Here is a 23,241-nt window from a genome sequence, read left to right as displayed (position 1 = left end):
ATGCAGAGATTCACATTTAAAACATGTGTCCAAAATTAATTTAATTAACTGATTTGGGGAAATGTACATTCTTATCCAGTGGTGGCTGCAACCAGTTTAACAACCAGTTCTGTGAGCACACACTTTGCGCACTCCCCTAACGCACTTGTGCACAGCGTTCAAAATACAGCAATTTGAAGCTCAGCTGCTTACCTTCCAAGGCAGCCCCGGTAAGTAGAACAGCAGAGGTGCGGAAATCAACTATGCTGCACGAATCAGCTGAGCCAGAAAGAACGAAATATAGGACAGGATAGAGCAGGTGGGGAGGGCCAACTGATCATCAGAACTACCAGTTCACCCAAACCAGTCCAAACCAGCAGCAGCCGACCACTGTTCTTTTCCATGACCAAAAAACCCCCCTTAGTCAAATATTGTATACTATGCAAATGTTAGTCTTTCCTGACCTGGTTAAATATCTTGCAAAATCTAGCCGCAAAATATGTCAGGGAAGCCAGCTGGTGCCTCTGAGCATCAATGGCCTTGATGCTTGTTCAGCACCTTAGTTTTTTTTTTGGGGGGGGGGGTTAAAATATGTTGTTATTAATTTTCAAAAAATGAATGCCAGCCTCTTTACATGCAAGAATTTACAAGACCTGATTGTTTCCTCCTTTTAGGAAACGCAAATTATTCTAATTACTTTCTCAGGAATATACTCACCTGCCCAGCTTACTTTCAGATTACTTGTGTGCATTCCTCACATTTTTTCCCAAAATTCAATTGGCCACCAGCCCATAAAGTGTGCCTAAGAACTTATAAACAGACCATGATAGTTGTGTACTTCAAAAATAAGCTTGAAGAGAAAAATTCAGTATACAGGAAAACGCTATATCACATATTTAAAATAAAGATTGGACCCACCATTAAACAGAGACAGACACTTAGCATATTTTTGGTATAATAAAAATGCAATAAATTGTTAGCCTATTTATTGTTTCTTTGTTGGATTCTTACCTACCTTGCTTTCAAAGAACGGATCTTATATTATTTATAAAAATATGAATAAATAAATAAATAAATAAATAAATAAATAAATAAATAAATAAATAAATAAATTTAGTTGGAACCAGATGTAATCATTTTTAATAGACTCTTGATTACAGTGGATCTACTCTAAGCATAGGTGACTAGCTTAAGTTCCACTTGATCCTATCCATTATATTTTTACAGAGGAGAGCTTATAAAACATTCTGCTTTAGATGCCAAAATAACTTGCTGTTCCCCTAACAGCAAAATATTTTAGACTGTACTAATAAATAGAAAACATGACATGAAAGATATAGTAAGATTGTGTGCACTCATATCAGATCTCTTCCTGCTGAATTATTGCCACTCAAAACATCTACTTACCAACAATTGGCATATTGCATGTGTGGTTCTAGAACTCTCATGTTTTATCTAGTGTCATGGGGCATCCCCATGATGTGGTCATTTTAATGTTGTGCTGTAGCTATATTTTCCTTGAAATAATAAAGGATAATGCAATCTCAACAGGTGTAGATGTTTTAGCATTATCTTACCATTATTTTTTTTAAAAAGAAGAATAGCATCTTGATATAAGTATTTACATTTACCACTTTTGAAGTACAGGTAGTCCTCGACTTACAACAGTTCATTTAGTGACCATTTGAAGTTACAACAGCACTGAAAAAAGTGACTTATGACTGTTTTTCACACTTTCACACTTATAACCATTGCAGCATCCCCAGGGTCACGTGATCAAAATTTGGACACTGGACAACTGATTTATATTTATGACTGTTGCAGCATCCTGGGATCATGTGATCACCTTTTGACAATCTTCTAACCAGCAAAGTCAATGGGGAAGCCAGATTTACTTCACAACCAGTGATTCTTTTAACAGTTGTGGCAAGAAAGGTTATAAAATGGGCAAAACTCACTTAACAACAATCTTGCTTAACAACACAAATTCTGGGCTCTATTGTGATCATAAGTCAAGGACAACCTGTATTATATACGCACTTCCTAAAGTGGCTTAACTGCAGAAGTGTTACTATTACTAGAACAGGGATTCCCAATGCTTGCGCCATGAACTGCTACTGGGCTGCGGACCCATTGGGAATTGGGCCACCAAAGCAGTAGATGAGCATGTGAAAATTCATTTGCACATGCGTGGGATTTAGGTTGCGTGCACAAAACTATTCCCCCTGCTCCCAAAACTGTCAAAGTCACCAATGCCGGTCCACAGAAACAAACCCGTGTCCTATAAGCCCTCCACTGGACCAACAGCCTAATATCAAGGCAGTACATAAAGTGCTAAATAATGTATATCGGACATTAATACAATTGAGAGAGTCCAGAGAGATTTCACGAGAAGAGTCCTCCACTCTCTGCTCGCAACAAAATACTTCATAGAATAGAATAGAATAGAATTTTATTGGCCAAGTGTGATTGGACACACAAGGAATTTGTCTTGGTGCATATGCTCTCAGTGTACATAAAAGAAAAGATACGTTCATCAAGGTACAACATTTACAACACAATTGATGATCAATATATCAATATAAATCATAAGGATTGCCAGCAACAAGTTATAGTCATACAGTCATAAGTTGAAAGAGATTGGTGATGGGAACTATGAAACGATTAATAGTAGTGCAGATTCAGTAAATAGTCTGACAGTGTTGAGGGAATTATTTGTTTAGCAGAGTGATGGCCTTCGGGAAAAAACTGTTCTTGTGTCTAGTTGTTCTGGTGTGCAGTGCTCTATAGCGTCGTTTTGAGGGTAGGAGTTGAAACAGTTTATGTCCAGGATGCGAGGATCTGCAAATATTTTCACGGCCCTCTTCTTGATCCGTGCAGTATACAGGTCCTCAATGGAAGGCAAGTTGGTAGCAATTATTTTTTCTGCAGTTCTAATTATCCTCTGAAGTCTGTGTTTTTCTTGTTGGGTTGCAGAACCGAACCAGACAGTTATAGAGGTGCAAATGACAGACTCAATAATTCCTCTGTAGAATTGGATCAGCAGCTCCTTGGGCAGTTTGAGCTTACTGAGTTGGCGCAGAAAGAACATTCGTTGTTGTCCTTTTTAATGATGTTTTGATGTTAGCTGTCCATTTGAGATCTTGCGATATGATAGAACCCAGAAATTTGAAGGTTTCTACTGTTGATACTGTGTTGTCAAGTATTGTGAGAGGTGGAAGTATGGAAGGGTTTTTCCTAAAGTCTACCACCATTTCTACGGTTTTGAGTGTGTTCAGTTCCAGATTGTTTTGGTTGCACCACAAGGCTAGTCGTTCGACCTCTCGTCTATATGCGGATTCGTCATTGTCTCGAATGAGACCAATCACTGTTGTGTCATCTGCGAACTTCAGTAGCTTAACAAATGGATCATTGGAGATGCAGTCATTGGTATACAGAGAGAAGAGAAGTGGGGAGAGCACACAGCCTTGGGGGACCCCTGTGCTAATTGTACAGGTATTTGATGTGATCTTGCTTAGCTTCACCTGCTGCTTCCTGTTTGTTAGGAAGCTTGTGATCCACTTACAAGTCTGTTCCGGTACCTGTAGCTGGTTTAGCTTAGTTAGAAGAATGTCTGGAATGATGGTATTGAATGCTGAACTAAAGTCTACAAAAAGGACCCTTGCATAGGTCTTTGGAGCCACCAGACTTGAAATTCTGAGTTTAGAAAATTTAGAACTACACCGCCTTCAGTATGACCTGAGTATAGCTCATAAAATCATCTGCTACAATGTCCTACCTGTCAATTACTACTTCGGCTTCAACTACAACAATACACGAGCACACAATAGATACAAACTTAAAGTGAACCGCTCTAAACTTGATTGCAGAAAATATGACTTCAGTAACAGAGTTGTTAATGCCCGGAATGCACTACCAGACTCTGTGGTCTCATCCCAAAATCCCCAAAACTTTAACCTAAGACTGTCTACTGTTGACCTCACCCCATTCCTAAGAGATCTGTAAGGGGCGTGCATAAGAGCAGCAGCGTGCCTACCGTCCCTGTCCTAATGTTACCTTTAATTGTATGCTTATACTTATATATATTATCTAATATGTACTCAACAAAATAAATAAATAAATAAATAATAAAATATTGATACTAAGGCAATGCCAAATAATACTGAAGCAATGCCTTTATTAATGTGCTAAATTACACTGTAAGGGGCCAACTATAGAAATAAGATATGTTGAGAATAAAATAGGAAAATTTTAGTATTTGTCAATAAAACTAAAGTAATGCTGGACTGGAATTCTGAGAGCTGCAGTTTCAATATCCAGAGAACCCCAGGCAGGAAATGATGGTTCTATTACCACTACTCACTTCACCTCAAAGGATGGAAACTGAGGTGGGCTTCTGATAACGTTCAGCTTCATTACAATAGTCAAATACAATTCTTTTAGTAACTGTCCCTCAGCAAACTACATTATTGGGTCAGACAGACGATCTGTTCTATGCCAGCAGTTATATGTGCAAGAGGTCAGACAGATCAGAGTTCTTCATAGCAGCTATAAATCTTCACAAAGCAGGAATGCAAGAGCACAGGAAAAAATAAAGTTAACTTTAGAAGCCAAGGTTCTGGGCAGACAAATCTAGTATTAGGAGTTAGGCCCGAGTGTAGTATTTTACCCATTGAAAGTTCAGGCAGAAAATCAGAAGCTGGACAGGAAATCAGGTCGGTGGTTGGAATATTGTTTGCTAACAAAAATCTGACAAGCTTATATTTTCCTCATGGTGCAGCCTGGATAGCATGATAGTGTGAACCAAACAGCTAGCAACAATCGGCAGCCAGACTACATTGAAGAATTGGTCGTTAACGGCAGTTGGCAGTCAGACATCTTTGTAGAACTCCTGGCTTTCTAAATACATTTATTTATTTATTTTATTTATTTATTTATTTTATTTTATTTATTTGATTTTTATACCGCCCTTCTCCCGAAGGACTCAGGGCGGTGTACAGGCAAGATAAAACAATACAATATACAGATTAAAATACCATTTAAAAAACTTATTTAAATTAGCCTAAAATTAAAAATTTCCATACTAAAAACCCCGTTTAAAAATTGATAAAATTTCACATTAAATCTAATTTAAGCCAGCCCCGCGCGGATAAAGAGATGTGTCTTCAGTTCGCGACGGAATGTCCAAAGGTCAGGTATTTGACGTAAACCCGGGGGAAGCTCATTCCAGAGTGTGGGCGCCCCCACAGAGAAAGCCCTTCCCCTGGGGGCCGCCAGCCGGCATTGTTTGGCGGATGGCACCCTGAGAAGTCCCTCTCTATGGGAGCGTACGGGTCGGTGGGAGGCATGTGGTAGCAGCAGGCGGTCCCGTAAGTACCCAGGTCCTAAGCCATGGAGCGCTTTAAAGGTCATAACCAACACCTTAAAGTGCACTCGGAAGGCCACAGGCAGCCAGTGCAGCCTGCGCAGGATCGGTGTTACATGGGAGCTACGTGTAGCTCCCTCTATCACCCGCGCAGCTGCATTCTGGACTAACTGAAGCCTCCGAGTGCACTTCAAGGGGAGCCCCATGTAGAGAGCATTACAGTAATCCAAGCGAGAGGTAACGAGCACATGAGTGACTATGCATAAGGCATCCCGATCAAGGAAGGGGCGCAACTGCCGAACCAGGCGAACCTGGTGGAAGGCCCTCCTGGAGACGGCCGTCAAATGATCTTCAAACGACAGCCGATCATCCAGGAGGACACCTAAGTTGCGCACCCTATCCTTTGGGGCCAATAACTCGCCTCCAACAGCCAGCCGCGGCTGCAGCTGACTGAATCGGGGTGCCGGCATCCACAGCCACTCCGTCTTGGAGGGATTAAGCTTGAGCCTGTTTCTCCCCATCCAGACCCGTACGGCTTCCAAACACCGGGACAGCACTTCAACAACTTCATTGGGGTGGTCCGGGGTGGAAAAGTACAGCTGGGTGTCATCAGCGTACTGCTGGTATCTCACCCCGAAACCACTGATGATCTCACCCAGCGGCTTCATGTAGATGTTGAACAGCAGGGGCGAGAGAATCGACAACATTTACATTTACATGGCAACAAGTAAACAAAACAGGCCTTCTAAAGCCCCAAGGGTGAAAGAGCACTCAACTACCATCAAGAAAGCATTCTCAGGCTTTCGACTGTCGGCTCGATCACACTGAATTCACCCACCCTGGATATTAACACCTGAACCACTATAAGTCCATGTATTTGCCATACACTAAAAGAATAAATAGGGACGCGGTGGCTCAGGGGCTAGGACGTTGAGCTTGTCAATCGAAAGGTCGGCAGCTCAGCGGTTCGAATCCCTAGTGCTGCCGTGTAACGGGGTGAGCTCCTGTTACTTGTCCCAGCTTCTGCCAACCTAGCAGTTTCGAAAGCACGTAAAAATGCAAGTAGAAAAAATAGGACCACCTTTGGTGGGAAGGTAATAGCGTTCCATGTGCCTTTGGCATTGAGTCATGCCAGCCACATGACCACGGAGACGTCTTCGGATAGTGTTGGCTCTTCAGCTTTGAAACAGATGAACACCGCCCCTAGAGTCGGCAACGACTAGCACAGATGTGCGAGGGGAACCTTTACCTTTACCTAAAAGAATAAATACATTTCTGAACTGTGTCTCTTTTTTCTGAAGAGCCTAACTGGACCATTTTGTTCTACTGACTTGATCTTTCTGTGGAGAGTGAGGATCTTTTCCAGGTCAGTGCTTCTGCAGTAGGTAACCGTTTACCTGGCTACTCCAGACCTGCAGCTCTTCCTCGAACAGACCCTGCTCTTTGTGAGCCTCTTCTGGAGATACCTGAGTACCCAATAGCTCCAGAGTTGGACAAACTTGTCCAGCCCTGCTCCTCCTACTCAGTGTGATTCATTAAGTAAGCCTATAACATGATCCATATCCCAGTTCATACTGACTTTCAATCACTCTCTAGATTTCAGACTAAAATAATTTGCCTTGGGGATTGATCTGAGATTTTTGCAACTTTTAAGTTGACCATACTATGATCATACCTATCATATCTACCCTAATGCAATTAGGGTCCTATACAAGCATTCAGGTACAGGTAGTCCTCACTTACTGACCATTCATTCAGTGATTGTTATCACAATGTTAAAAAAGGAGTCTTATAGCCAGTCCTTCAAGTTGTGACCATTGCATGTCCCTGCAATCTTGGGATCACAACTGAGGCACTTTGCAGCTAGTATGCATTTAAAACAGTTGCAGCATTCCATGGTCACATGATTGCCATTTGCAAGCTTCACTGCTGGGTCCTATTGCAATTGGTGAGGACTACTTATATATTATTTGTGTTGCTGAAGCCCACCTTCAAGAGTCTCCTTCTAAAGCATTGTGCGTGCTTACAAAAAATACAGTATTTCATGAGATTGTCTGCTGATGTCTATTCATATTTAATATTTAATGAAATTGTTCTGTCCTCCCTCACCTCCGTCCGAATGAAGGCTTAATTAGCCGTCACTATCAGCTCTGGCAGCAGAATAGCCAGCGTCTGCCAAGAGCCTCCTTTATCTTCCCCGACGCTGGTAAGTCACCTAGAAACAAACTTCAGCTCTTAATCAGTGGATTTGCCTGTTACAAAGAGACACAGCAGCTCTGGCTGCCTTTTATATACTGTGGGGTGTGGCTCCATGACTCAGCACTTCCTAGGCCTGCCCCATCCTTGCTTCTGTTGTTCCCTCCTCTCCTGCCTATGAAACCAAGCCTGACTGCCATCAGGCCTGGGTCTGCAGGCGTGGCCTGGGGGGGGAAGAGTCAGGGGATGGAGGCCTCGTTATCTCTTCCACCTGGCCTATTTCTGGCTCCTGGAGCTGAGCCAGGCAAGCTGGTGCTCCCGAGGTAAGTCCTGATGGCCCTTCCTCCTCACTGTCCAAGTCACTTTCTGGCAGCAGGCCCGGCTCAGGGGGCGCAGACACAACAGAAATATTCATTAAACTATCTGTAATTCAAAGAACTCTTCAAGTATTTCCAGAAATGATACATCAGCAGCAGATAAAAACAGATGCCGAAGACTTCCGGGTGGCTCCGCTTCGTTAATGGCGGGCTATTTCAGACCGCCAGTTCCGTGTGATTCTGTAGAGCCGCTTAGATAGCGTTAATCTGCTGTCAAGCGACTTGGAAATCTCTTCCCTCGGGCAAAGAGGGAGAGGTGAGCATTCGGGCTGAAGTAGAGCCCCCAGGAAAGCACCAGGAAGATTCCTGGTGGTTTGATGGGAACGCTCCTTCTATAGCCTGAAAAAAAGCTCCAGAATCCGGAACGCTTCTGCCAAATGGCAGAACAAAACGCAGCGTCCATCTCCGCGACTCAAATGGATTACTGAAGGACTCTAACGCAGACAGAGCTGAAAACTGGAGCGTTAGCATTTGATTGTAACAAGATTTTAACTCCCTGATAGAGAATGTATTCGTAGTCAAGATTGGAGATGATGAAAGGAAATGGCGTTTTGTGTATTGCAAGTAAATGGCGTTTTGTATATTGGAAGTGAAAGTTAAGGAAATGCTTATTACAATTGCTGGCATGGAACCTTTAAGAAGAATATAACAAGATATTTTTTTAAATTGAATTTTTATTTTTTATCCTTTTTTATCTTTTTATTACAGTATTTAAGAAGAAAAGTTTATTGAATTTTTCTTTTTTTCTTTTTCTTTTTTCTTTCCTTCTTCTTGGTATTACTTAGTTTAAAAATGGCTTTCAAACAAAGAGATTTAACTAGTTCTAAAATATTGAAAATTTCCTCACTTCAGATACAGAAATTGAAAGAATATATTAAAGATGGCTTAAGGAATTTTTTACAGGAGCTTATGGAGGTTCATCTTTCAGAAATAGATCAAAAATTTGATGAAATGGACAAAGAAATATTGGATTTTAAAGAGATGGTGGAAGAACAGAGGAGGGAGATGAAAAAATTAAAGGAATCAATTAACCCATTATTGCTATCTAGTATTCAAACAGAGGAAAGACTGGAAGAAATTAACCAAATTAATTTAGATTTGCAAAGGAAAATAGATGAAGTTCAAATTAATTTGAATTTAGAAAATAAAATAGATGATATTCAGGTTAAGGTAGATAGGGCAGATGAAGAAAGGGTTATATTACAATATAAATTAATGGAATATGCTATAAGGGTGAGAGGATTAAAAGAATGTAAGGAAGAAAATTTGAAAGAGATTTTTACTCAGGCCTTTGCTCAGATAGATGGAGTGGAACCAGAAGATTTTGAAGTTAATATTGAAAAAATGTTATCGTGTTAATTCTTGGTTGGCAAGGCAGAAGTGTTTACCGAGAGATGTGGTTATTTATTTTACAAATAAGAAGATTAGGTATGGAATTTTGCAAGCATTTTATAAAAATAAATTTCAAATACTAGGACAAGATATAATAATGATGAAGGAAATTCCTCCTAAAATGTTAAGAAAGAGAAAAGAATTTGCCTTTTTAGTGGATGAGCTTAAGAAACATCAGATATATTTTAGATGGGAGATTCCAGCTGGCTTAACAGTGAATTATAAAGGAAGAAAGTATTTTCTTAATACAGTTTTTAAAGCACGAGATTTCTACACTAATGTATTAAAGATTGGGAACCCTTTATCGATAGATGTTAAGTTGAATGGTGAATAGATGGTGGAAAATGTGTAAGATAGAAGATAAGGGGAGTGAGAATGTTTAATTTTATTATATATGATTATGGTTAATTTTTGTAAATGATTTATTTTGGATATAAATGTGTAATTTTAGGGGTACTATTTGATATATTTGAGGTATAAAGGAATAGGAAGATGGAATATTGTTTAATTTTGGAGGATAGATAGTAAAATTTAATTTTGGATTAAATATTATATTTGAGAGATGGATGTAATGTTGTTATATGGTTAACTAGAATTTAATTGTTATAACTGATATATTTTGGATAAGTTATAGGTGTAATTTTAATAATGTTATTTGATATAAGTAAGGTAAAGTGAAGATTTTAATTATTACAATTGACATATTGTGGAGATAATATAGGATTAACAATAATATTTGTAATCTGATTTGATGTATGTAAATGATACCAAAGATATGAAAAGATGGATTATTGTTTATCTTTGGAGGTTGGACAGTAAAATTTAAGAAATTAAGTTGGAAATATGAACTATTCTTGAGAGACTGCTTAAGGAAGAAAGATATTTCAGAAGAATCCTTGGTGAATATTGGAAGATGGAACGGTGTTTTGGTACTGATTGATGAAGGTTAGATATTAAAAACTATGTACTTTAATGAAGAACAAATACGAACTCAATTGGAAATTTCTGAAATCGGGGAGTCGAGGTTTTAAGGAGTGACTATGGATTATGATTTGTGTTATATTTAATTTTTGACTGTTAGTTTTATACCCTGTATTCGGTTCTGGGAAGTCCCGGGGGGTGGGGGAGGGAAGGGAGGGGAGGGGATGAGGTAGAAAATGGATTGATGGTTAATGTATAGAGATGATTGAAGATGTATAATCAATGTAAGATCGGAGCTGCCTGGCTATCATTTCAGAATGATGGGAAGGAAGGAAGTAGAAGAGAGAAGGAGGTAGGAAAGAGAAGAGGAGGAAGAGGAAAGGAAGGAAGAGGGATAGAAGAGGGAGAAGAAAAGAGTAGGGAGGAAGGAGGAGAGGATGTAGCTAAGAGAAGGGGAGGATGGTCGTGGAAAGTAGAAGAAGGTAGAGAAGGCAAGAGAGTTAAAGGAAGGTGGTGGTGACCGGGCAGGTCCGATTAATTGTATATGATGGTACATTAAATATGTTATTGAATATGAATGTTAAAATAAAACTTTTTAAGCAAACAAAAAAACAAATGCCGAAGCCTCCATAACTCTCCAATTTCTTTGTCTAGAAGATTATCTACTGCATTGCTATAGCTAAGTTTGACTGGATCACTTTGGACCCTTTCCCTCTAGTTTTTTTTTTAAATTTATTTATTTATTTCGTCACACAGCATATATAAGCATAAGCAAGAAATAATTATACAATATATAAGCATATATATGAGTATGAGTATGTAATAACTATATTAACTGGATATAACGAAGGAAAACAATAGGACAAGAACAATAGGCACGTTTGTGCTCTTATGCATGCCCCTTACAGACCTCTTAGGAATGGGGTGAGGTCAATGGTAGATAGTTTTTGGTTGAAGCTTTTGGGATTTTGGGAAGAGACCACAGAGTCAGGTAGTGTATTCCAAGCATTAACAACTCTGTTACTGAAGTCATATTTTCTGCAATCAAGATTGGAGTGGTTAACATTAAGCTTAAATCTATTGTGTGCTCGTGTATTGTTGCAATTGAAGCTGAAGTAGTCTTTGACAGGAAGGACATTGTAATAGATGATTCTATGAGTTAAACTCAGGTCATGTCAAAGGCGGCATAGTTCTAAATTTTCTAAACCCGGGATTTCAAGTCTGGTGGCATAAGGTATTTTGTTATATTCGGAGGAGTGGAGTATTCTTCTTGTAAAATATTTCTGGACACATTCAATTGTATTGATGTCTGAAATGTGGTATGGGTTCCAAACAGTCGAGCTGTATTCAAGAATTGGTCTAGCAAATGTTTTATATGCTCTGGTTAGTAGTGTAGTGTTTTTGGAGGAGAAGCTACGCAAGATTAGGTTTACAACTTTTAAAGCCTTTTTTGCGATGTAGTTACAGTGGGCTTTGGCACTTAGATCATTTGATATGAAAACTCCAAGATCTTTAACAGGGTGGGGGTCATCAGTAAGGTAATGTCCATAAAGCTTGTACTTAGTGTTTAGGTTCTTTTTTCCAATATGTAAGACTGAGCATTTGCTGGTTGAGATTTGGAGTTGCCAAGTTTTAGACCATTCAGATAAGAAGTCCAGGTCTTTTTGGAGGATAGCTGTATTGTTGGTGGTGTTAAATAGTTTGACATTGTCAGCAAAGAGAACACAATTACTTGTAATATGTAATATGTAATATTATAATTTTTTGTAATATTTTAATATTTTTATTAAAATTTAATTACAAAATTAATTACAATATTAATAAAATAATAACATAATTAATTACAAATTAATTACAAAATTAATATTTTGTAATATTTAATAATAATTTGTAATATTATAAATATGTAATATAATATATATGTAATGTACTTGTAATATGTAATATGTAATATAATATGTTGTAGAAGGTATAATGATCTATACCTTCTACAACAATGAGCACAGGATTTATATCACTTCAATAATGTTTGGAAGACGCTAGAAGGCACTGTAAATGACCAATAGGGAAATGAGCTGTTGTGGTGCAGTGGTTAGAATGCAGTATTGCAGGCTAATTCTGCTGATTGCCGGAGTTTGACTCTCACCAGCTCAAGGTTGACTCAGCCTTCCATCCTTCTGAGGATCCTTCCATCCTTCTAACTCTGTAAACTGCTCAGAGACAGCTGTAAAGCACTGTGGCATGGTATATAAGTCTAAGTGCCAGTGCTATTCCTAAATGGAAATAGTCTCCATAAGACTAGGAATTTTGTTCAGTGATATAGCATTGCTGTGGTCAACTTGATGAAAATCAAAAATAAACTGAAATTTCATAGATTTCAGCAATCCTGCAAGCTCTCATGCAAGAATACTGAAAACTTGCCATTTTAAAAAATATTTTAAATCTGATTTTGTCCACTTATGTCTTTTAAGTCATCATTATTTAAGTTCTGAATTTATTTTCTTAATGTAGAGAAAATATATGCCCATCTTAAATGCATAACCTTGGTTGATTAACAACAACACACACATATCTCAATTCACAAATGCAAGCTAAAATAAAAAGATATGTTGCCAGCTAGGGTTTTCACAAATCATCCATCTGTGGATAACCGGTGTTGCCAATCTTTGTACATTCAGATGAACACAAAGAGAGGTTGAAAATGTAAGGGATGCTGAAATATGTACATTTTAATCTCCTCTCCACAACTTCCCTCTTTTTTTAAAAAAAACTTGTTAGTTGTTGATTAGGGCAACGTTTTACCACATAAATGACTTTTTTATTTTGAAGTGCTTTTATTTGAACAGACAGTTTTATTATAATCTGCCTTAAAAGACCAATATTTGTGCTAATGGAAAGTATAAATGTTTCACATAAATCAAAATTAGTGCTGTCTCCCAAATTATCACCTTTCATCAATCCAAACATGATGGCATACAAATTTTCCAAGCAGTGACAATCTGCTTTTATTTACAGTATTGTAAAGAGTAATGAAGCTTATCCTGCCAAAATCTAGAGTAAATCTAAGATCTAGCCATTGACTGACTAATAGCATCTAAAACCAAAGACTAAATTATTTTACCTAAAACGAGCAACACCTAGGAAGGAATATGTGCTCACATCTAATCAGGCTGTGATACTTTAGCTATGATGCATTGCTTGTTGAAATAAGTACTATCTGATCCTCCTTTCTATAACTGAAGCTTCACTGGTGCAGAAATAAAACACCCCAAAATGCAGTTCAAAGCTAAAATTCAGAATAATGGCAATCTTATTTTTCTTCACATAAATTGATCTCCATTGTAAGTGTGTACTACACTGCTAGAATCAAAGATATTTGAAATTCTTTCTCTGGTTCATTTGAAGATCGGTTTGTCTGGGCGATGAACTTTGCACACTTGAGCTTCTCCAAAATACACCATGCTTTCTTTACCTTTTCTCCTTACTTTTCCTTATGTTTTTTTTCTTCTTCTTTTGCCACTGCCTGGACTTCTTCACACTAACCACCCACCCCCTTCCCAAACAAAATCCTCTCAGAAGCACTGGTGTGTTTCCAAGCCCAGGTATGAAACCACGGCTTGCGATGTTACAGATAACATACAGAGGATGTAATTCCTCTCAGCAAGTGCAGCAGCCATAAAAGGCTAAAATGGATTCCTGTGGATTAGAAATAAAACACAAAAAGGGCCCTGTTCTCTCGCTTTCCCCACCCTATTACTTCCCCCCACTTTTTTAAAAAAACAACAACTTGGAAATGCAAAGAGCTTTACCAAAAAAAAAAAAGTCACAGACTTAAAAGAAAAATAAAATACGTTCCAGGAAAAGGACTGCTGCTAAGAAAACTAAAACCAGAAAATGTTTAAAGATGTTTTAATGACTTAAACACAGAGCCGGGATTGTATCTAAAAGTTTCCACGTTTGGGGTGGGGGGAAAGAGCAAATTCAATATTAAATATCCCCTTGCCACCAGTATTACTGCTGCATTTTCCCCCTTATTTAACTATGTGTTATGAACATACATGGTCTTAGTAACATCTGACATTTATATTCCTATTCTAAAAAGATATCCAGCTACCACTCTTTCTGCAAGTGGCCAAAGGATCCAAAGAATTGTTAATAAGATGCCAACAGGTTTTTACACTCACAATTAGTCCTCATTTAGAAAGATATTACTGGAATCTCCTTTCTAACTGGAGGACAAAACTGACTCACACAATCAGGTTTGCTTCTTTTAGCTAACTCCGCAGCGAGACAACCATCACCATCTTGTTGAAGGAGTCTAGCTCTTGTCCATCTTTGGGCGAGTTAAACTGCATCAATCCTCAACTCTCCAGACATCCCATGAAATATGTTCATGCCACCTTGTGCTGCAGCATTATTGTTACTAAATTCAAATTATACCTTTTCATGGAAGAGAATGTGGGTTAATGAAAGAACAGAGTAAGAAAAAGGATTACTGCACTAGGTACTGCCTCCTGTGCATTCCCAAAGGGGAGAGATATTAGTAAAACAGTTTTGTTCCATGTATGAAAGATTATTACTTCAGACCCAGAAAGTTTACATGCAAACGTGTATGAGGGGGGGGAATGAAGACCTGTATAGTTCAATCTACAGTGTGTAAGAGTGACCTCAAAAAACACCTCCCCATTAGTTTGAACAAATACTAGATCAAAAAACAAATCGGAGCCTGATTTCATCTGCCCTCCTCTTTCCCACCCTAATTAATCCCATATGGCAATCTACCTCAAAGGGCCATAGGATGAGGCCCTAGAACAAAAACAGAGCCTCTTGGGTATGGCTCCCAGAGACTTGCCAAACCGTGCATTTTTTAATCTGACAGATGTGGAAAATTTAATCTGATCGATAGAGAAAATTATTTCATGACTGGAGAAGAGTCATATTAATTGTAATTACAAATGAAATGAAATCAGATTTAGATTTTTGCCTTGGCTAGTCCCATTGCTTTTTATAATAAGGCCCCCTTATGCTTCTCTGACCAACTTTTTTCTCTTGGAAAAAAGTTGTACCTCCCTATCATACAACTTTACCTTGGAGCATCACTGAAATTTATGAGATGAAGATTACATTGTCTAACAAAAACCATTTCAGCAACAGCTTCCAGCCATGTAATTCCTAAATAAAAGGAGAAAGCCAAATGAATGTCAGCAAAAAGATAGCATCATATGGTTGTCTTTCAAACACCATGGCAATATTCACCCATACATATCAGCAACTTACCAACAGATAGTCTACTAGAAAACTGAATTAGCTCTTCAAGGAATACAAATACACATTTGAAAAAAAAGTGTAACAATGCTTATTAAAAGGAATGTTCCTCTACAAAGAACTAATAGAACACATAAATAATATTTGCAGTGGGATTGATTCAAAAAAACAGTTTCAAACTTGAAATATAGTTTTCTTCATTTTTTTCAGCAAAAAATGCTAAACGTGTGAAGCTGTTGATCCTACTTCTCTACAGCAGGAATCTCTTTGTTTTGTGGGGCTTAGTTTTATCAGTGAGCCTAAAAAATCAGTTTGACAATACAAATGCCACAAGAACTGCAAAACCATAATTATCTTTACTTTTACCTGCTTTTTCTGATGGGGAGAAAAACACCATTGTTCCAAAGACCAGCCTTATTTCCTTTGTTCTCTTAGCCTCCTTCACCTGAAATGAAATAATTGTTCAAAAAAATGGAGTTCTTCCTATCCTCATAAATTTCTCTGACTCTGTAGGCCCTTGTTTCCTCTTTCTTTTGAATAGCCCAACTAAATTCAATATTTTTAAACAGGCATATATAAAAGGTAAAGGTTCCCCTCGCACATACGTGCTAGTCGTTGCCAACTCTAGGGGGCGGTGCTTATCTCTGTTTCAAAGCCGAAGAGCCAGCGCTGTCCGAAGATGTCTCCGTGGTCATGTGGCATATATAGGCTTGTACTATCAAAGAATATTATCTGTTCATTCTTTCTTATTCATCATTTCATCTTTATATGGCTTAGCTCCTGTTAATCAGTATTTCCTAAAGCAAAATTATATTGCAAGATTTTGTATGTATCCAGATAATATTTACCATGAAATGTGGATGTGGAAGTGATGTGAAACGAATTGTCACAATCAGGGATAAATATTGAATGTTGAAATTTTTATTTTATAAATTCTGCGAAAGAACTAATAGGAAGTGAAATGGAGAAAATACTTCGCTAGTCATGTTGAGCTTCTATGTACTGTTCTGCAAGAACTTAAAATCAAGGTTCTTTTTAAAGTACCAGTATTTAAAAAGTATTGAGTAAAGTATTTCAATTCTTTACTCAAATTGAAGTATATTTAAACTTTTCATCCCTGTTTTAGGCAAAATTAGTATTGCTTCTATTAATAGCAGGAAGAAGCCCAATTTATATTCGTGGAATATTGACAGACTTTAATACAGTACAACAGGGGTGTCAAAAAAAAAGGCCCACAGGCCAGATCTGGCCCACAATGTGGTTGGATCCGGCCTGTGGGACCGTACTGGAAAATGTAAGGGACCAACCTGGTTTGCTTCGGTCCAGTCTACCCAATGCGAAGAGGAAACATTGGGCCAGCATGGCTTCAGCCCTGTCTACCCAGTGCAAAGAAGGAACATGCCAGCAGTTTGGGAAGTAGCATCAAGCTGGCCACACCCACGCAGTCAGCCACGCCCACCCAGTCAGCCATATCCACCCTGAGGCCAACCGCAGCCCTGATGCAGCCCTCAATGAAATTGAATTTGACAACCCTGCAGTGCAAGGATTCCTATACCAAACTTTGAAAAATATAAACATATTTTTTCTTCCTTGCCTCTTAAATCAGATTATTTATTTATATTTATTTATTCATTCATCCATTCAATTTCTATAGCTTTCCATCTCAGTCAATGACTCTGGGCATCTTAAAATTCATAAAGTATATTACAATTAAGACACTAAAAATGTTTTAAAGCAATAAAAAGAATAAATATATATTAAATCTGCTTCTGAAAAGATAAGAATGCTTGTCACTGAATCTCAGAGCTTTTTCCTCCTTCTATGTAGAAGACAATTGAGACACCAGGGTTTTCCAATAGTTTTCCCGCCAGTGGAATACATATAAAAAGTAGTTAATGCATTCCATCAATTGAAAGCAATGATAAACAACTTTCATAGAAGAAATTATAGAAGAATTTCATAGAAGAAATTTCATAGAAGAAGAAGATTCTGGAAAAGATAATCAAGCAACGAATCACCGAACACCTAGAAGCAAACAAAGTAATAACCAAAAGCCAACATGGGTTTGTCAAAAACAGATCATGCCAGACTAATCTTATCGCATTCTTTGACAAAATGACAAAATTAGTAGACCAGAGGAATGCTGTTGATATAATTTACTTGGACTTCAGTAAAGCATTTGATAAAGTAGACCATAACCTACTACTAGATAAAGTAGAAAAATGTGGGTTAGACAGCACCACCACCAGATGGATTCGTAACTGGCTGACCAACCGCACTCAACGTGTAGTCCTCAACGGAACTACATCCACATGGAGGGAAGTATGCAGTGGAGTACCCCAAGGCTCTGTTTTAGGCCCAGTACTCTTCAACATCTTCATCAATGACTTGGACGAGGGATAGATGGGGAACTCATCAAATTTGCAGATGACACCAAGCTGGCAGGAATAGCCAACACTCCAGAAGATAGGCTCAAGTTACAGAAAGATCTTGACAGACTTGAACATTGGGCTATCTAACAAAATGAAATTCAACAGTGAAAAAGTAAGGTTCTACATTTAGGCCAAAAACAAAATGCACCAGTACCGTATATGTGGTACCTTGCTCAATAGTAGTACCTGTGAGAGGATCTTGGAGTCCTAGTGGATAACCATTTAGATATGAGCCAGCAGTGTGCAGCAGCTGTTAAAAAGCCAACACAGTTCTGGGCTGCATAAACAGAGGATAGAATCAAGATCACGTGAAGTGCTAGTACCACTTTATAATGCCTTGGTAAGGCCACACTTGGAATATTGCATCCAGTTTTGGTCGCCACGATGTAAAAAGATGTTGAGACTCTAGAAAGAGTGCAGAGAAGAGCAACAAAGATGATTAGGGGACTGGAGGATAAAACATATGAAGAACGGTTGCAGGAACTGGGTATGTCTAGTTTAACAAAAAGAAGGACCAGGGGAGACATGATAGCAGTGTTCCAATATCTCAGGGGCTGCCACAGAGAAGTGGGAGTTGGGCTGTTCTCCAGAGCACCTGAGGGTAGAACAAGAAGCAATGGGTGGAAACTGATCAAGGAAAGAAGCAACTTAGAACTAAGGAGAAATTTCCTGACAGTTAGAACAATTAATAAGTGGAACGACTTGCCTTCAGAAGTTGTGAATGCTCCAACACTGGAAAAAATTAAAATATTAAAAAGAAAATAAAGGCAGGGGATTCCTGAACAGACAGAATGCCCTCATCCACATGTTTCACTGTGATTGACAAATGCCAGTGGCATTCCTAAAGAAACTTGACTAGCTGAAGTCCTTTTCTTAATCTGGTTTCTGAAGCTTTTTTTTTCCCCCTGGGAGTGGTAGGGTTGGCTGGATGGAGTCACTGAAGCAGTAGGCGTGAGTTTAAATGGACTCCAGAGGATGGTAGAGGATAGGAAGGCCTGGAGGAACGTTGTCCATGGGGTCGCGATGGGTCGGACACGACTTCGCAACTAACAAGAAGAAGAAGTAGGGTTTGCTGACATTACAGTATACAAATGTTACAAGATCCATTGAAAGATAGCTATGTGCAAAATTGTGTGTAAAACAGATGAATGAGCTGCAGTTTCTGAATACTGTTTCAATTGCCTGGATTTTTGTTCAAAAGATGTAACTAACTTCTTCAAACATCAACATAGTCATTCTCTGGTCATAGGGGTTTGTTTTAATTTCATTTCCATTCTCCTCAGATTAAATTTTGAAACATGAATCTGTGATGAAGACAAGGAGGTTGTTCAGCAACTGTACCTTAGATGTGTCTTTTTTGCTTGTATGTATAAACATGTATACATATACCTACATACCGGGGTGAAATGTAAAATTTGTTACTACCGGTTCTGTGGACGTGGCGTGGGGGTGGGGTGGGGGTAATGTGACTGGGTGGGCGTGGCCAACTTTTTTTTTTCTTTTAAAAGCATTTTTTCTACAACCTCTTCGTAGAAAAAAGGCTTTTAAAAGGCTCCTCTGACGATCCCAGCTGAGTTGCCTGATCGTCAGAGGCTTTTCTTTTCTTTTAAAATCATTTTTTTGCCTTTAAAAGAAAAAAAAGCCTCTGACAATCAGGCAACTCAGCTGGGATCGCCAGAGGAGCCTTTTAAAAGCATTTTTTCTCCAAACTCTTCAGCCAAAGAGGTTGTAAAAATTGCTTTTAAAAGCCTCTGATGATCCCAGCTGAACCGTGTGATCATCAGAGGCTTTTTTTTTTACTTTTAAAAGCATTTTTTCAGCCAAAGAAAAAATTCTTTTAAAAGTTAAAAAAAAAATCTTCTGATGATTGTGTGGCTCAGCTGGGCATGGGGGTGGGATTTTTTGCTACCGGTTCTCCAAACCACCCGCTGCCATCGCTACCGGATCCAGTCCAAACCAGGAGCATTTCACCCCTGCTACATACGTATATACACATGTACACACATCCACACACTTAAAAAATGGAAGCAAGAGGTTTTGCATTGGTTAATAAGCCAATCAATTGCCTAACTGGATATGTGCACAGAGGAAAGTTGGTGAGGGTCTTTAATTCCAGCTTTTAATAAACAAAAGGCTCTCTAGTCATAATAAAATGTGTTTTACGCTCCAAAGAGGAGGGTGGAGGGGGCAACTGGCTGGGTATCACTGGCTTCTGAGCCCAAACAATGAGGTTAAGAAACATAACTGTAATGCATTAGTAAATTGACAATGAAATTGCAGTTACTTCACTGGCTCTTTATTAAATAAACACAGCCTGAAATGGACCTGTCTGCCCTGAAGGTATTTGTATAGGGTTCATATTACTAACTCAACACTGCTGCTAAGACGCACTCCTCAGCATTGCATATCCTGGCAAGCAAACACATTCCAGAACAGTCCCTGCAAGATGGAGTAGACCTCACTTTTCCCTTGTCACTTTTTCCTTTGCATTTTGACCTCAGATTTTACAGCCTTTGGCTGCTACTTCAGCACCATCTCTCCAGATTTTCATTCCTTCAGAAAGCTAAAGAGAAAAGTTGATACAGAATCACATATGCCAGCAGCACCTTCCAAGACCACCACACAAATGAAAGCGCACGCGCGCGCGCACACACACACACACACACACACACACACACACATCTTTCCTTGCCTATAACTAAAGAAAAATATCTTCATTGTAGCTTTCTTACACAGTCTTCACACCACCCCAGCCAAGACATGACATTGCCAGATTTAATTTCCCACACAAGAATCATTTACATATGCAAGCTCATGTCGTGGCCAAACATGTACCCTTCATGGAAAAAATCACTGCCTACAAATATTTTAAGAGCCAAAGTAGATATGTAGATTAAAATTACTTCCGTTTTTAATAAAAGGAAGCGATTTGAAATCAAAATGTCTGATTTACTTTAATAATATAATCATATAGTAATTGTAATATTATTAAGAATTGCAATCTTCTCACCCATTAGCATTTTAGTTTGTTTATTTTTTTAAAAGAAACAATGTAAGTTTCCTCCTTTTTTTCCTCAGACAGGCTTTCTAGTGGAAATTATAATTATTAATACACTGGGGTATGCAAGAAAGCTATAACTAACGATCAAGGGGCAGTGTTTGGGGACTTTTAGCTTACAGGAAAAATGGATAAAATTTACTTGTTATACAGAAAACAGAACAGAATTCTTTTCCTTCCTCTTAATATAAGAACCTATAACTCTCCAGTGAACCAGAATGGCAGAAATTTTGAGACAGGTTTTTAAAAAGTAATGAAAGTCTATGTACAAACCGGGAATTCTGTTAAAGCATTGTAGTAGAAAGATATTTAAAAAGAAAGGTCTGTTGATTTAAATCTGTACATATAGTCCTTGACTTATGACCACAATTGAGCCCAGAATTTCTGTTTTTAAGTGAGACATTTAAGTGAGTTTTTGCCCCATTTTATGACCTTCTTTGCCACAGTTGTTAAGTGAATCACTGCAGTTGTTAAGTTAGTAACATGGTTGTTAAGTGACTCTGGCTTCTCCATTGATTTTGCTTGTTAGAAGGTCACAAATGGGGATCACATGACCTTGGGATACAGCAACACTCAGTAATATGAACCAGTTGCCAAGCAACTGAATTTTGATCACATGATCATGGGGATGCTACAAAAGTCATAAGTGTGAAACATGGTCCTAAGTCACTTTTTTTCAATGCCATTGTAACTTTGGTCATTAAATGAACTGTTCTAAGTCAAGGATTACGTGTATTATTCATCTATCCAGAAGAAAGAGTAAGCTATTAAGATAGCTGTCACCAATGTGGCATTTTCCAGAAGTGAGGAATCACAATGCTTATAATATCTAGCCAACAAGTTAGCTAAGAATGGATATATTTGACATCAGTTCCCTCCATGTCATTTGGGATGAATATGTCTGACAGCAGCTCCCTCCCATAATTCCCAGCCAGAATATTTGCTGAAAAAGTAATGTTTCCAACTCCCATCATTCCCAATTGGCTGAAATGATTTGAGCTGTCCAATAGAGCTAGAAGGCACCAGTTGGACAAAGGCTGCTTTAACTCAGTAAAAGAACAAGATTTTACAATGACAAGAGGTTTTATTTTGTTTCTTAATAGAGCAATTAGACTACTTAGGTTTGTTGGATTCTCTGCTTTCTGTTTTCCCAACATTGCCCATTTCTCTGGCGTTTTGCTTGACATCTGAAAGAAAAAGCTCTGTGCAGTTTTGGAATTAAACTCCACCTTTTAACTCATTTTGATGTTTGCCCAAAGGCCTTACCAACAAAAAGGCAGGAAATATGCTGGGTGTGAAGCCTATAATAACCGGCAGTGCAACACATTAATTCATTTGGTATTTGTTTGTTTATAATTAAATGACATATTTCCTTCCCAACCCTAACCAATGTCAGCCTTTTCAGGAGCCAAAAAGACAAACATTTTTGTATGTAAGGAAAGAGAAAAAGACTGCATGCCTTTACCCAAAATATATTTACATGTTGTATTTTAGCAATCATTAAAGTAATGACCAACTCTCTGACTCCATACAAATTTCTCTCTGGAATCAAGTTATAAGTGATATTCGGATGAGTGTGTGTTTCTTCTCCACCACTTTTTTTTAAAATGAAATTACACAGGCTTATCCCTATTCAAAATCTTCAAAATTGTTGATACAGTATCACAGAAGAGGGTTTCAGCAGGTTCTGACCAGTTCTGGAGAACCTGTAGCGGAAATTTTGAGTAGTTTGGAGAACCAGTAGTAAAAATTCTGACTGGCCCCGCCCCCATCTATTCTCTGCCTCCTAAGTCCCAGCTGATTGGGAGGAAATGGGGATTTTGCAGTAACCTTCCCCTGGATTGCAAAGGGAATGCAGATTTTACAGTATCCTTCCCCTAGAATGGGGTGGGAATTGAGATTTTACAGTATCCTTCCCCTGCCACGCCCACCAAGCCACACCCACTAAACCATGCCACGCCCACCAAGCCACACACACAGAATCGGTAGTAAAAAAAATTGAAACCCACCACTGCAGTATCATTGTCAATTGCAATAATTGATTATTGATTATATCCCATCAAGTCAACATTGACCACATACAGTAGATTCTCCAGGATGATCTGTCCCCAATCTGGTTCTTCAGATCTTCCAATAGCACCCTCATCACCATTGTAACTGAGTTTGATTTAGGGTTGCTGCTAGTCATCTTCTCCCTCTCTTTTCTTCCACCTTTCCCAGCATTAGAGATTTTTCAAGAGAGCTAATGTGCTCAAA

General features: G+C 38.5%; 1 long non-coding RNA gene across 1 annotated transcript in view; it reads right to left on the bottom strand.

The window, feature by feature from the left end:
• LOC131196182 (uncharacterized) overlaps window positions 1-15,940 on the bottom strand; it is a 36,857-nt gene extending 20,917 nt beyond the window's left edge. The window contains exons 1-2 of the long non-coding RNA XR_009154656.1: window positions 15,862-15,940; window positions 15,318-15,402 (exon numbers count right to left, since the gene is read on the bottom strand). This is a non-coding gene — a long non-coding RNA (uncharacterized LOC131196182). The remainder of the gene's footprint in view (window positions 1-15,317; window positions 15,403-15,861) is intronic.
• Between the last annotated feature and the right edge of the window lie 7,301 nt (window positions 15,941-23,241).

The sequence above is a fragment of the Ahaetulla prasina genome, chromosome 3 (assembly GCF_028640845.1).
Source record: "Ahaetulla prasina isolate Xishuangbanna chromosome 3, ASM2864084v1, whole genome shotgun sequence".
NCBI classification, from domain to species: Eukaryota; Metazoa; Chordata; class Lepidosauria; order Squamata; family Colubridae; genus Ahaetulla; species Ahaetulla prasina.
The sequence above is the reverse complement of the archived record's forward strand: the minus strand, read 5'-3'. Positions and strand labels throughout refer to the sequence as shown.